The 15681-nt window shown below is 42.8% G+C and overlaps 1 pseudogene; it reads left to right on the forward strand.

Annotated features, from left to right (window-relative positions):
* Positions 1-207: 207 nt before the first annotated feature.
* LOC123637465 lies at positions 208-9630 on the forward strand (annotated as a pseudogene).
* Positions 9631-15681: the final 6051 nt, after the last annotated feature.

A 15681-nucleotide genomic window follows, 5' to 3' on the forward strand; every position in this document is an offset into this window, starting at 1 on the left:
TGTATTATGCCTCGTGCATGTCTATTTAGTCATGCTACATATTTTATTTCATTTCTATTATGTGCCAGACACCAGGTCAAGGGTCAAGGATATAGCTGCTGGCCCTGCCCTTCTGGAGAAGACAAACACATGACAGATAAATAAGCTAATTATCAATTACATTAATAATTATGGTTAGGGAGGGGCCAGGGCCTAAGGTAAGGAATGATGGAGAAGAGGACACTGACTTCCAGCAGGAGGCCCCAGGACAGCCTCCGAGGAGGGGATGTTCCAGGTGAGTGTGGAAGGAAGAGAAGACGACCGCTACACAGCAGGCAGGAAAATCGACATCCCTGGCAGAGGTACCTGGCACACAGGGGACACACAGTCAGTGATTCTTGATTTGTTGGTGAAAGTTTAGAAAGAAGGTCTTATAAATTCAAATTACTAAAAAAAAAAAAAAAGCCAGGCAAAATACCTTTGTGTATAGACAAAGCAACCAGTAAGCGAATTCTTCCCTGTCCGGCAAGCAGCAGAGCCCAGCTCAGAGAGAGGCTCCCTCTCCCTGGGGGCTCCCCTAAGACACCGAAGCGCACCACGCTCGGGGCTCTGTCACCTGCAGGCTTTTCCTTTTCATCTCCTCTCACGTCTGCGGTCATGCCCAGCATGCACTCAGACAGTAGCCGGAACACTAGGGGATTCTAGGCCTTCATCCATAATTCCTTTAAATCCACCATTTCTATCTAGTCTTTGGGTTTTCCTCTCTGCTGTGGCATCATGGTAGAGGCAGTATCTCCATTTTTCACATTTCTTTCTTGGGGTGGCCCGCAACACCACCACACATCCCAAGAACACAGAGCGAGGGGGACGTAACCATCAGACACCACAGCCTGTGCTGCTGGCTTTGGGCCACTGAGATGTGTGTCCCATCCTGTGCTGAACAAGGGACCTGAACATGCTCAGCCACTCAGCTTTCAGAGTGCAGGCTCCCACTTCTCCTGCTTTCTGTGTAGGCTTCCCCCAAGGGGGAGCTTAGAGGAGACGACGGCAAGGTAGGAAACATTGTGTCAAACATCTAGTGAAGTGGGTTTTCTTGACTGGCCCCTGACTGATACACCCACCCAGAAAATGAGTGCTTTTCTTCCTGCTTAATCAATAATTGTTGCCCGTGTGCCCAGGAACCAGTAGTGTAGCCCATGGGGTGGAAGAGAGGAGGCGGATCAAGACTGAAACATCTGTACCTGCGTTACCCGGTGTGCACAAGCAGCATCTGACTGAAAGATGTGCCCACCCACCCCATGGAATTGTCTAGCACCATTTCTCTCCTGCCTCCCTTCCTCCCTCCCTGTTCTGCCACCAGCTATCCTGGGGGCTTTCTCTGTGCCAAGCCCTGTGTTGCAGTTACAGCCACACATAAGATCGTGACATAGGCCTTACTCTCAAAATCCTGGTCTAGTTGGGATGGGTGGGCAGATGATTCCAGGAAGGGCACAGAGTGATAACTGCTGTGATTGGGGTGGGCGAAAGGTTTGAAGGGAACACAGATGGGTCTCAGTACCCACCGGGGAGCTGATGGTAGGCTTCTTAGAGAAGTAAGTAGGGTCATCTTTTGAGCGGGCCAAGAGGTAAGAGTGACACTGAGTAAGCAACAGGAAAGTTTAAGAGGTGCCACATCAACAGGCACATTACTGGAATGTATCGTCCTTACTGTTTCCCGCACAGGCCTGGGGTCAAGTGGATTCTGGTAAAGTGAATTCTGATGACTGCGTCCGAATGGTGGAAGCCACCTGTCCCATCCAGAGGGGCCTTGTTGTGGTTCCAGAATTTTTGTTTGTTTTCATTCTCTAATAGGGTACTTAGTAGGTGTCCAGTTATTTCATTCTCATCTCACATTTCTAATACTACTCCACGCCACTAAAATGCTTAGCAGGGATCAGCTGGCACAATGAGTATGAGTCATTCTGACCCAGGAATAGCATGACTAAAGCCCAACTGGTAGGCCAACTACTTTCTGCTGCACGATTTTGATGGATGATGCTTCTCTGGCCTGGGTGGAGATTTAATTTGTGCTGCAACGGAACACTTTCAATTGTCAATGACAAAAGGTGATTTTCCAATACTCCTTGAGAACAGGCTTCAAAGGCTTCAGCTCTTTTTTTTCTAAAAGGCGTTTCAGCTTTATTTTGATGTGGCAGAAAAGTTTTGCATGTGTCCTCGCATCCGCTGTTGTGACAGCTGCGTTTAATGAGTGCAAAATGATCAGAAAAACATCCTCTGCTGTGGGCTGCCAGTTGGTGACAGGGGAGAGGTGATGCTGTAATCGGAGCAGTAAAGTCAGGCACGCGTCTGCGGAGGCCGAATTCTGCCCGTCTGGTCTGTGCCAGGAGGCTCCATGCATGGCCTCAAAACCGAAGAAGACCTGTAGACCCACATCCCACGGACCCCTACCTCAAACAGCAGGGTGAAGACTCAACTAGACGACCTCAGGCTGTTTCTGCTGGAGGTTCATCCAAAGTCAAGTTTTTCTAAATCTTCCCCATATCTGTCTTACTAAGAGATCTTTCTGGCTACTGTAACGTACTTATAATTAACACACTCAGGAGAAAACAGAAAAGGCAAACTTTAAATAATTCATGTATAAAGGCCTAAATCAGAAAATAAAGTACTTTCTTTAAATGTAGATGGTCATGAAAGATTAAATTATTGTTCAGCAGATAGCCACTGCCGCTCCGCACATAACACGTAAACACACTGTCCTTCATGGGAAGAGTTTACTTTCTTAACCTCCTGATTTTGAGGTTGACCGTGGGACTTCTTTGGCCAATGAAAGGTGGGAAGATGTGGCCATATGCCAATTTGGAGCCTCAGCCTTAAGGCATTGCTTGTCTACACTCACCCCTTGAGAGCTTCTGCTTGCACCTCAAAAAGATCATGAGCCAGACAGCTCCGTGCCCTCTGATGACCCTTACAGAATGAGAGGCAGATGAAACAGGCCTGAACTCAGCCTGCAGCTCGATGTAGAGTTGTCCCAGTGGGGCCAAGCACCTGCAGAGCATACCTGGAGGAGAGTTGCCGAGCTGTGCCCTCCTAGATCAGCCAGGCCACAGCTGACCTGCAGCCCACGAAGCAAGAGCACAGATGATGATTAATTTAAATCACTGAGATTTAGGGTTGTTTGTTATTCAGTATCATTGTGTGGCTTCATAAGCTTTTGATAGAGATTACCAACAATGAATGCCTGATTATGTACTAGAGAAATTATTGCAGCTGTGCTCAACGCCTCCTACAGCTCTGTCGACATGGTGTGAGGGTGCTATGGACTAAATGTTTGTGTCCCCCAAAGTTTCATATGTTGAAGCCCTAATCCCTAATGTGATAGTATCTGGAGGTGGAGCCTTTGGAAGGTGATTAGTGTCAAATGAGGTCATGAAGGTGTCGCCCTCATCATAAGATTAATGATCTTATAAAAACAGGAAGAGATCCAAGATCTCTCTCTCTCTCTCTCTCTCTCTCTCTCTCTCTCTCTCTCTCTCTCTCTCTCTCTCTTCTTCCCCTTCCCCTCTCCCCTCATCTCTCTCAGCCACGTGAGGACACAGAGAAAGCACCCATTTGCAAATCAGGAAGAGAGCCCTCACCAGGAACCTTGATGAGCCAGCACCTGATCTTGGACTTCTCAGCCTGCAGAACTATGAGCAATAACTTGAGTTTAAGCCAGTGTACCGTATTTGTTAAAGCAGCCCAAACTAAGGCAGAGGGAAATAGATAGAGCAAATACTCAAATCAATCAATCCTTTCTACACAAAGACAAACAAGTAACAACACCACCCTGAACTACATTTTTCATGTTGGGTTCCATCTTGGGGTCATGGAGTCACACTTAAAATTAACAGAGGAGCAGCTTCAGTAGGGTTTCCAGGGAAGCTCCTTCATCCCAACATTCTTTATTGGTTGTTAAATTCTCACATCTTACAGGTGAAAACTAGGAGTACCTACCTGCGTTTCTCTGTCTCTTTCTTTCCCTTGAGTCTCTATTTCATTCCCATCTGGCTCCATTGCCAATCTTCTCTCTTTCTTCAATCATGGAAAGACAATAAAAATAAACTTGCAGTGAACCATTCTGACAATTTACTCTTGAGAGGAGAATCCTATGGGTGTCTAAAATCTTACTCTAAGTTATATTTGCTTCATTTATGCTTCTACTGATGAATAATTAGGGCAGCAATTAATTTTAAAATGCAAATGAGCAATGGGTCTCACTGTTTTGTTTTGTTTTAAATATCCTTTGTCCTCAGTTCTACTTGTGTTAGAGTCTTAATGGATTTAGTTTAGCAAAGGAATGAAATTATTTTTTCTAATGCTTTATTTACTTGATTGAATCAGACTTTTTATCAAATATTGACAACAAATGTTTGTTCAAGATCACATGCCAGAGAATTTAATAGAAATAAAAACCTGTAGACAGAACCGTCCTTTTTCACGTGTCTTGCGAGTGATCTATCTGGATGATGAATCAATGATAGAGGAGGCTACAGCCACGTGCCAGTCTATTTGAACTGATGGTTGTTTTGTAGTCAGAGGGAAAATTCTTTATTATCTCTGAAAATGTCACATAGATATTCTTTGAGAAGGAGAAAAGTTTCCAACTACAAAGACAAGTAAAATCAGTGTTTATTTCTTTTACATCCTTCAGTGTTGAAAAGATTGGGAACAGAGTGAAAAGTCCACTAAATATACCTTTCATTTGCTCATTTATTCAACATTTACAGGCACCTAGTATATGCTAATGATTCACTCTATGCTAGATTTACCAGCCCTTGCTCTCAGAGTTGGCCATCTCCGGGGAAAGTCAGACGAGAGAAAGCTCTGTTACGCTTTTGTCATGGCACTGGCTGGCATCATGTCATAGGTGTGTTTATTACAGCCCTCACCTGGAATGGAAGCCTCATGAGAGCAGAGACCTTGCCTGTATTTTCACTATCTGAGCAGGACCTACCACAGTAGAGGCACTTAGTAAATGTCAGTGGTTGTTGAAAGAAGAAAAGCAATACTTTACAGATGTGAATAGGATGCAATGGAAGCCCAAAAGACAGATGCCTGTCTCAGCATAGAATATGGTGTAGGTGGATTGATGGGAAAGGCATCAGGAGATGAGGATGGGAGCAGGGAGATCTCACGAGGGGATGTGCAGGAGGTTGCCCAAGGAACAAAGTGTGCAAGCACATAGCAAGTGTAAAGCCACGGAGGAGTGAGTGATCTGGACAGGTCTGGAATGCTCAGGAGGTTTCACTGGAGCTTGGGAACCCAGGGGCAATGGCAGGAGCTGGGGCTGACAGTAGCAAGGCCTAAGACAGGAGTCATCTTACACCCAGATGGAGAATCTTCCTCTTTCTGTAATCAGTGTTGATTCCTGATGGACTGAAACATTTAAACGCCAAATTATTAACTAGTGAGCATTTAAGAAAAACAGTTGTCCCCCTTTGGCAGGAAGTTAAAACCCTCCTTTATGATAAATCTGTAAGGTATTTCCACTGGTAGGTGACTTGGCTTGAGGATACAGCCAAGACCCCACCAAGTAACCCAAGGAGAGCACTCGGTCACTAACCACAAGTGAGCTGTGACTGTTTTCGTTCCATTATCTCAACATTTAAAGGCAAACCAGTATTTTGTTCTGAATTATCTGAATAATTCCCACAACTTTCCATTTGCTTTTAGTACAGACTCAAGGTAAAGAAAAAAGTAGTATGTTTAGGACTGAACATTATTCATACAAGAGTCTATTTTTAAACAACACCTAAGTTATTTGCTTCTGTTTTTCACCCATATAAGAAAATACTGTGTACACTAAGAACTAATAAAAGGCCATCACACAGGCTAGGCTTTTAGATTGCTTTCTCTTGATTCATGGACCTTTCTGTTTTATTAGAAAAAAAATAAATAAATGAAGCACATATGCAGATCCCTCCACTGCCTGCTGCCTGCTGCAGGTTGAGGTCATCCCTAAGTGGTAGCAGGCTGCTTCTGATCTAATTGTGAATTCCTCTCATGTGTACACAGACTTCAGCCCAGGGATAACAAGGATTTTTGAACTTCGGAAAAAAAGAAGAGGAATCATAATAAATATTTTACTGTCTAGTCAACGCAATTTATGAAGCCTGATTATCTCCTCCAGCCTCCGGAGATTGCTACCGGAAATCTCCCAGATGTGCCCCTCCAACCAGACTCACCACTGTCTGGCAGGGAGGCAGCCCAGCATCTGCATTCTGAAAGACCAGCTGCCTGGGAAGAGAGAGGGAGCAGCCTGCACATCGCAACACCCTGGCCTGCTAACCACTACGCCGATTCCTGAATTGGGTTCGTGGACCAAAGATTGACCAAGCTCTCTTCTACCCTGGTTCATACTCTCTTCCAACCTGTGATGGTCAGGGAACGTGTGAATTGAGAGTTCCTGAGGAAGCAGAGAGCGAATCACCCTCACTTCCCTGTGCTAACAGATACCCTGAAAGGATGATGCTGAACAGGACAAGTGCTTCGGGGCCCTTTGTACGGGGCCAGACCCTCCCATTTCCCTTTTTGAGCTACACAGCCCCATGGTTTTCAGTAACGATGGAAATCTGTATATTTGTGCTATTTGTTGTTGGTATAACTTTGAAAATTCCTATTGTAATATGAATTACAATGATTATATTATACATAATTTTAATCTATTATAATTCTTTGGATGGGGCACTTATTCTTGCCTTTGGATCACACCTGTGTATTTTAGTTTGTCCTTCCACGACCTATTCCTTGGATGTGATCACAGTGCCATACTATAGTATACGCTATTGCCGTAAAAGAGCTCAGATCACCGCCTTATGAAAGATTATTCTGTCATTGTAGTCTTTGGGAGTCAGACCAGCCAAGCTAGGATTCTTGAAAGAGCAATTCCAGAATAATTCTTGTTTGGATTATTTTCAAACCACAAAACCAAAAGTTTGAAGATAACTTTGATACTCCCATTGCCTGGCTGCATGAAATAAGGCGCACAATAACTTGTGGCGAGGACTGTCACCTTGGCAGCTCTCTGCAGAGCCTCTGAAAGCCCTGCCTTAACTTTGATGGGCAGGAAACCTGAGTCTACACAGGAGATTAGAATGTGCCAAACATAGCACCTCAGCAGATTCAGAGGGCTCATATTTGCTCGGCAACCTCAGAAAAGAGGAATTTGGAGTTGTCCTCCATATTTCATTTTTCTAGCTCAGTTTCCAAAGGTTGAAGAGATCCTAGTGCAGTCAGTGACAATATATCACTTGCCATGTACTGACCAAGGCTTCACAGTACCATTTGCGTCTAATCATGGTCAAGTTTTACTAAAAATGGAGTTAAGGCTGGGCGTGGTGGCTCACGTCTATAATCCTAGCACTCTGGAAGGCCAAGGTGGGTGGATCGCTCGAGGTCAGGAGTTCGAGACCAGCCTGAGCAAGAGCGAGACCTCGTCTCTACTAAAAATAGAAAGAAATTATCTGGCCAACTAAAAATATATATAGAAAAAATTAGCCAGGCATGGTGGCACATGCCTGTAGTCCCAGCTACTGGGGAGGCTGAGGCAGTAGGATCGCTTAAGCCCAGGAGTTTGAGGTTGCTGTGAGCTAGGCTGACACCACGGCACTCACTCTAGCCCAGGCAACAAAGCGAGACTGTCTCAAAAAAAAAAAAAAAAAAAAAAAATGGAATTAAAACATGAATGAAATATAAATCATTTTGTAAGATACCAGATTTCTGTGTGTATTTCTCATAAGAAATTCCATGTAGGCCCCATAACACTGATTTATTAAAACCAGAATTTTATAATACTAGTACAAAGACTAAACTATTTTATCCATAAAGTAAGAGTTGCAGGCAGACATTTATTTATGTACTTTGGTATCAATGAGGGGGAAAAGGCTCTTGATCCAAAAAATAAAAACACTTCTCTAAAGAAAAAGGTAGAAAACGTTATTCTGCCGTTGGCCTGGTACGGGGTGGGGGCGAGAAGACCCCTCTCTCCCAGGCCCTCAGCCTCACTGTTTGCGACCGTGCCCCAGGAGACCCGGGCCCACGCCAGTACCTGAGCTCCCGCGACGAAACCGACGCAACACAGGTGATGGCGGAGACGGGTGAGGGAAGCTTGGAGACGGTCGCGCTCCCACCGCCCCAGCTTTTAGGGGAGGGGGGTGTAGCTGGGGATCCAGCAGACAGTGGCCACACTCCTCAGATCCGAGTCGGTGGCGGTCGCGGTCGTGCAGCTGTCGGAGCTGGGCAGGAGGAGGCTCCGCCTCCCACGGAAGGCCTGGAAGCAGCCTCTGTTGGTGGCAGGTGAAAGCAGCGTGAAAAATGGCTTTCAAGATGGAGGAAAGGCCCTAAAAACCTGTGGCGCAGAGAGGCTGTGGTCTGAGGTGATGGGGGGCGCGAAGGACGAGGATGTGAAGTCTGAAAAGTGCGCCACCCTCTCAGCAGCGATGGATGACGAGGAGAGGGCTGAGGTGGCGGAGATAGAAGGAGCGAAGGAGGCCGGGCGCGGTGGCTCACGCCTGTAGTCCCAGCACTCTGGGAGGCCGAGGCGGGTGGATCGCTCGAGGTCAGGAGTTCGAGGCCAGCCTGAGCAAGACCCCCCCCCACACCCCGTCTCTACTAAAAATAGAAATAAAAAAAAATTATCTGGACAACTAAAAATATATATAGAAAAAATTAGCCAGGCACGGTGGCGCATGCCTGTAGTCCCAGCTACTCGGGAGGCTGAGGCAGTAGGATCACTTGAGCCCAGGAGTTTGAGGTTGCTGTGAGCTAGGCTGACGCCACGGCACTCACTGTAGCCCGGGCAACAGAGCGAGACTCTGTCTCAAAAAAAAAAAAAAGAAGGAGCGAAGGAGAACGAGGTGGTGGAGGATCCAGGGGAGGTGGAGGAGAAACCAGCAGGTGAAGAAATAGAAGTGGTGGAGGAAAACAGAGTGGTGGAAGAGGTGAAGGAGGAGGCAGGGCCCTAGCCTCTGAATGTGGCTCTCCGCATGGGTCCTCTGGAGGCCATCCAGCTGGAACTGGGCACTGTGAATGCTCAGCCCACAGGGCCTTCCAGCAGCTGGAGTGCAAGTTTGGGCGCATGCGTCGACACCACCTGGAGCGGAGGAATTACATCATTCAGAATATCCCCGGCTTCTGGATGACTGCCTTTCAGAACCACCCCCAGTTGTCCCCCATGATTAGGGGCCAAGATGCAGAGATGTTAACGTACATAACCAACTTGGAGGTGAAGGAACTCAGACACCCTAGGACTGGCTGCAAGTTCAAGTTCTTCTTTCGAAGAAACCCCTACTTCAGAAACAAGCTGATTGTCAAGGAATATGAGCTCAGATCCTCCAGCCGAGTGGTGTCTCTTTCCACCCCAATCATATGGCGCAGGGGACATGAACCCCAGTCTTCATTCACAGAAACCAAGACCTCGTCTGCAGCTTCTTCACCTGGTTTTCAGACCACAGCCTTCCAGAGTCTGATAGAATTGCTGAGATTATCAAAGAGGACCTGTGGCCAAATCCACTGCAATACTACCTGTTGCGTGAAGGAGTCTGTAGACCCAGACGTTGCCCAATAAGGGAGCCAGTGGAGATCCCCAGGCCCTTTGGGTTCCAGTCTGGTTAACATCTGTCCTTGAGAATATTTCTGCACAAGGTCCCCTGTCACCGCCTGCTGGACTTGTGCTTGGGCAACAACAATGGATATGCCTTCTATTTTTTTTTTTTTTTTTTTTTGGCTGACATTTCTGCAACCTCTCTCCTAGATATTCAGTTCTCTCAACCTCAAGATTTATAGTCATGGACATTCTTCTCCACTTCACAAGGTCTTCATGCTGTTCTGCATTACTGTCACATTCTATGTGGCCATGGTCCACAACACTTCTAAGCCAAGCAAATAATGCTGTATATTGTACTGCCTTTATCTGCACTGCTTGGACTCTGTTTCCAGGGCCTCTGGTCTGCTTACTATCACCTGGATGCCTGGCGTTATCTAGGAGACCATTCTATCCATTCTGTTGGCTGCTGGCAGTACAGGCACATGGCCTGTGGACATTACTAGGCATTAATGACGTCAAGGGAGAGCAGCAGTGGGCCATTTGTTCTACGTGATGTATGTCACTCCGTTGCTGTTCCTGTACCTCAGGTCACCTTTTGCTATCAGCTACTGGCTATGCCCACCCTCCTTGGCTACTGCCAAGGTCCCTCTCTCCCTCTTTTCCTCTTTTTCTCCTATCTCATTAAAAAAAAAAACAAAAAAACAGTGATAGCTTAGAAATCTCTGCAAAAGCAAGCTTTTTGGTTTATTTCGACTCTGTCATTTCCAGAGACAGAGAGGTTATCCTGTAAAGTAGACTGTTGAAAGCTCTTTTTGTCCCCCTCTGCTCTCCTTCTAACTCCCTGGCCTCTTTAGGAACTCCTAGAGGGTTTAAAAGGATAGAGGTCTAGATGGAATAAAGAGTGAGATCTAGTTTATAATGGATGGAAGAACTGAAGAGATTATGATGGGTACCCTAAGGAGGAGGAAAATTAAAGGCTAGAGGCAGAAATAAGCCAGGTAAACATTGGGTCTAGAGTGAAGACTGGGCTAAGAACCTTCAAGAAAGGGGTACTTACTCATCAATTGTGATGGGAGGAGAAATACTTCTCAGGATTGCTGTAGAATTGAAGGGGGTTTGAATATTAAAAACATTGCCTAGACAAGGGTTCTTTAAAAGAAACGCAAACAATACAACTTTGGGTGTTTTCTCTTTTTTTTTTTTTTTTTGGAAGGGGGCTGTCATTTACCTTCTCTGAGCCTCAGTACTGTCATCTGTAAAATGTGGCTAAGTAAGAATTCTTGTTATGCAGACTGCAGATAACATGTGCAGAGCACCGGATGTTTAGTAGGTGCTGAGTAGTTGCTACAATTGTTGTCATCACAACTACAGAGCGACTGAGCCAGCCTTGGTGCATTGTCTAGTGCGTATTGTCTGGAATCACAAGCTTGTGGTTCAGTAAAGGAAGTAACTGTGGGGATGACCCAGCTCAGCCTCCTGAGCTGGCCTGACCATGGTGACATGGCAGCTATCAGTTGGCCTCTGAATCCTCCAGCCTCCTGTGCCTGCAGGGGAAGGGATGGGGGCTCTTCTGAGGCTGGGCAGGAATCCAGTGTGCACCGGCTGGGGAGGGCAAGCAGCAGGGTGCTGTCTCACACTTCACAGGCTCGGACTTCACAGGATATTCTTCCCTCACCTGCTCACAGCTCACTGCTCATGGCTCACGGCTCCCAGACTCACCTCTTGCCTCCTCTGACCTTCACAACAGACTTCGAGAACACCTGTAACCCAATTTATGTGGAAGATTAATATTGTGCTCTTATTTCACTAGTATTTAGTAAAACCTTGTTATTTTCTGTTTCTGCTTATTGGAAAACTTGAGCAGTACAAGCTTGCTTTCAGTTGGTAACATTTAGAAGAATAACAGTCTTTACAATATAGAGACATGAATATAGATATATTCATAACAGTTTTCAACTTGTTCTTTCTGTTAAACTATATTCTTAGAAACATAGTTTGAATAACTCCGCCTTTGTTAGGCTTGTTAAATTGTCGTCTTTGTGGAAAAATAAGCAACAAAAAAGTGTGTGGTTTGATTGTCTTACTTGGTAATTTGTCCTGGTAACAACTTAGTAACTGATGTGTCTTTGTTCCTAAATTGCATAAATACTGTGAATTTGCTCTGACATACTGGAAGTGTACCATTGGCATATTTGTCTTCGTTTATATGCATGATAGTAAAATAAAAGCATGTAATTTTGCTAGAAAAAAAAAAAAGAAAGAAAAAGGTAGAACAAGACCCAATTGCCAGTATATTTAATTAGAAAATGTCCAAACTGGAGTTTTGCAGTTTTTTCAACTAGCTTTCATGATCCTCCAATAGAAAGCTTTATGCAAATTTTTGCTTTTAGACATGCCATTTTCATTAATACCACTGTAATACATAACTAATAATAGTGAAGTGTAATTATGACAGTGTTTAGAAAATACTCGTGTGGTGGAGCATTGTGGAATGGCATTGTGTGGTAGACTGTGTGCTATCCCCTTATGTTGTACCCACTCTCTCTGCCCACACACGGCCTCTCCAGAAAGCAGCACTTAGGGATCATGAGCATTAGAAAGGATAAGATTGGTCAGGCACAGTGGCTCATGCCCATAATTCCAATACTTTGGGAAGCTGAGGCCAGGAGTTCAAGACCAGCCTGGGCAACATAGTGAGACCCCCGTCTCTACAAAAAATAGAAATAAAAATAATTAGCTGGGTGTGGTGGCATAGCCCTCTAGTCTCAGCTACTTGGGAGGCTGAGGCAAAGGATTGCTTAATGCTTGAGCCCAGGAGTTCAAGGCTGCAGTGAGCTACAATCAAACCACTACACTCCAGCCTGGATGACAGAGTTAAACTTTGTCTCAAAAGAAAAAGAAAAAGAAAAAAAAAGATAAGATATTTCTCATGCTTTGTGTCCTTTCAGTTTTGTTCCATGCTGTTTTCCCCTCATTTATGATCTAATTCTTTAGACATTTGTCTCTGAATGAAACTGATTATACCTATAAATAAAGCATTGATAAAATGGCCTTACTTAACTTTTAAAAGTATAGTTTGACTTTAAAAATAAAACTCCTACCCTTCCAAATATCTCCTGGGTCCAATTATCATGTTGTTCTGTTTTGTTGCTTGACTTTTTTTTTTGCACTAGTAACCAAGCATATTCTTAAGATCTGCATCTAAGTTGCATAGGCTCAGAAAATACCCAGGTTGAAAGATGAAAACGTGGTATCAGCATCCATGACAATGTGGAGTTCCAGATACTATTGTTTTAATATTGTCTCGCTGAGGGTCATCATATTGACCAGTTTTACAGAAAAGAAAAAAGGTTTTGAATAAATTTTCTGGGGGACACACAGGAGGTTACACAGGAATTTGAGAAAAGATTAAAAATAGAAAAGAGTCAAAAGTGAACACAGAAAAAAGTTTTATAAAAGAAGGACTGGGTGATCATAAAAGAACTGAATCCTATTCTCCGAAACAAGGCTTCGAATGATAGGTGCTGGAAGAATCAAATATGTTCAAAGAAATTAATATGTCACAAAATATAAAATATTGAAAAAAATCCTTACTGGATAATGAGGGTGTTGTCAAGGAGCTGAAGGTTGGGGAGAAAGATTTAACAAGATCCAGGAACTATACAAAGAATGGCAGAATTACACCACATTAACAGAATGAAGGATAAAAAAACATATGATATTCCTCTAGTAGGCAGAAAAAGCATTTGAGGAGATTCAACACCTTTTCATGATTTAAAAAAATATTCAACAAACTAGGAATATAAGGAAACTGCTTCAACATAATAAAGGCCATATATGAAAATCCCATAGCTAATAGCATACTCAATGGTAAAAATCAGAAGTCTTTTCCTCTAAGATCAGGAATAAGACAACAGTACGTACTCTTGCCACTTCTGTTCAAGATAGTACTGGATGTTCTAGCCAGAGCAATTAGGCAAGAAAAATAAACTAAAAGCATCCAAACTGGAAAGGAAGAATTAATGTTATCTCTGTTCACAGATGGCATCATTTCATATGTAAGAACCCTAAAGATTATAGCAAAAAATTATTAGAACCAATAAACAAATTCAGCAGTTTCAGGATACAAAATCAACACACAAAAATCAGTTGCATTTCTATACACTAACAATGAACAATATGAAGAGAAAATTAAGAAAAAATTGCTTTTATATCATCAAAAAGAATAAAATATTTAGGAATAAACATAAACATAGAGGTGGAATACTTATAAACTGAACACTACAAAACATTGCTGAAAGAACAAAGAAGACACAAATAGTTGAAAAGATATACTACAGCCATGGATTGGAAGATGTCAATACTACCCAAAGAAATCTATATATTCAATGTAATTTCTACCAAAATCCCAATGACATTTTTTGCATAAATAGGAAAAAACATTCTAAAATGGAATCTCAAGGGACCCTAAATAGCCAAAACAATTTTGAAAATGAAGAACAAATTTGGGAGGCTCACACTTCCTGATTTCAAAACATATTACAAAGCTAGAGAAATCAAAACAGTGTGGTACTGGCATAAAAACAGACATTATAGACTTACAAAGTAGACTAAAGAGCCCAGAAATAAACCTGCACCTATATGGTAAAGTGATCATCCACAAGGGCACCAGGATCATTTAATGGAGAAAGGACAGTCTCTTCAACAAATAGTGATGGAAAAACTAAATATTCACATATAATACAATGAAGTTGGATAATTACCTTAAACCATACAAAATTAAAATAGACTAAAGAGCTAAACATAAGACCCAAAACTATAAAACTTTTAGAAGAAAACATGTGGAAAATCTTCACGACCTTGAATTTGGCAATGATTTCTTGGATATGATACCAAAAACAAAGACAATAAAAGCAAAAATAGATAAACAGGACTACATCAAACTTAAATAAAAACTTTTGTGCATCCAGGTACACAATCAACAGAGCAAAAAGGCAACATACAGAGTGACAGAAAATATTTGCAAATCATATATCTGATAAGGGGTTAATATCCAGAATATAAAATGAACTCCAACAACTCAAAAAACTCAAATCATCTGATTAAAATAAGCAAAGGACTTGAATAGGCATTTCTGCAATGATGACATACAAATGGCCAACAAGCATATGAAAAGATGTTCAACATCGCTAATCATCAGAGAAATCCAAATCAAAACCACAATGAGATATTACCTCATATGAATTGGGATGGTCATTACCAAAAAATAAATAAATAAATAAATAAATAAATAAAAAGTATTGGCAAGGATGTGGAGAAATTAGAACTTTATGTACTATCAGTGGGAATGTAAAATGGTACAGCTGCTATGAAAAATGATATGAAGTTTCCTCAAAATATTAAAAGTACAATGAAATATCACTTCATACCCATTAGGATAGCCATTATCAAGGGAAAAAGAAAAGAAAAAGAAAGAAAGAAAGAAAGAAAGAAAGAAAGAAAGAAAGAAAGAAAGAAAGAAAGAAAGAAAGAAAGAAAGAAAGGAAGGAAGGAAGGAAGGAAGGAAGGAAGGAAGGAAGGAAGGAAGGAAGGAAGGAAGGAAGGAAGGAAGGAAAGAGAGAAAGAAAGAGAGAGAGAAAGAGAGAGAGAAAGAAAAGAAAAAAAAAAGAAAGAAAGGAAATAACAAGGGTTGGCGAGGAACCCTTGTGTACTATTAGTCAGATTGTGAAATGATGCAACTGCTATGAGAAACAGTATGGAGGTCCTTCAAAAAGTTAAAAATAGAATTACCATATGATCCAGCAATCCCACCTCTGAGTATATATTCAAAATATCTAATTAAAAGCAGGATTTGAAGGGAGGGTTGCACACCCACGGTCCCTGCACCATTATTCACAATAGCTAAGACAGGGAAGCACCGGAATGTTTATCAAAAGATGAATGGATAAAGAAAATATGGCATATACATGTGATATTATTCAGCCTTAAAAAGGAAAGAACTCCTGCCACATGCTACAGTATGGGTGAACCTTGAAGACATTGTGCTAAATCAAGTAAGCCAGTCGCCAAAGGATAAATATTGTGTGATTCTATTCACATGACTAGAGTAGTCAAACTCA

This window comes from Lemur catta, chromosome 4, assembly GCF_020740605.2.
Source record: "Lemur catta isolate mLemCat1 chromosome 4, mLemCat1.pri, whole genome shotgun sequence".
In the NCBI taxonomy this organism is placed as follows: domain Eukaryota; kingdom Metazoa; phylum Chordata; class Mammalia; order Primates; family Lemuridae; genus Lemur; species Lemur catta.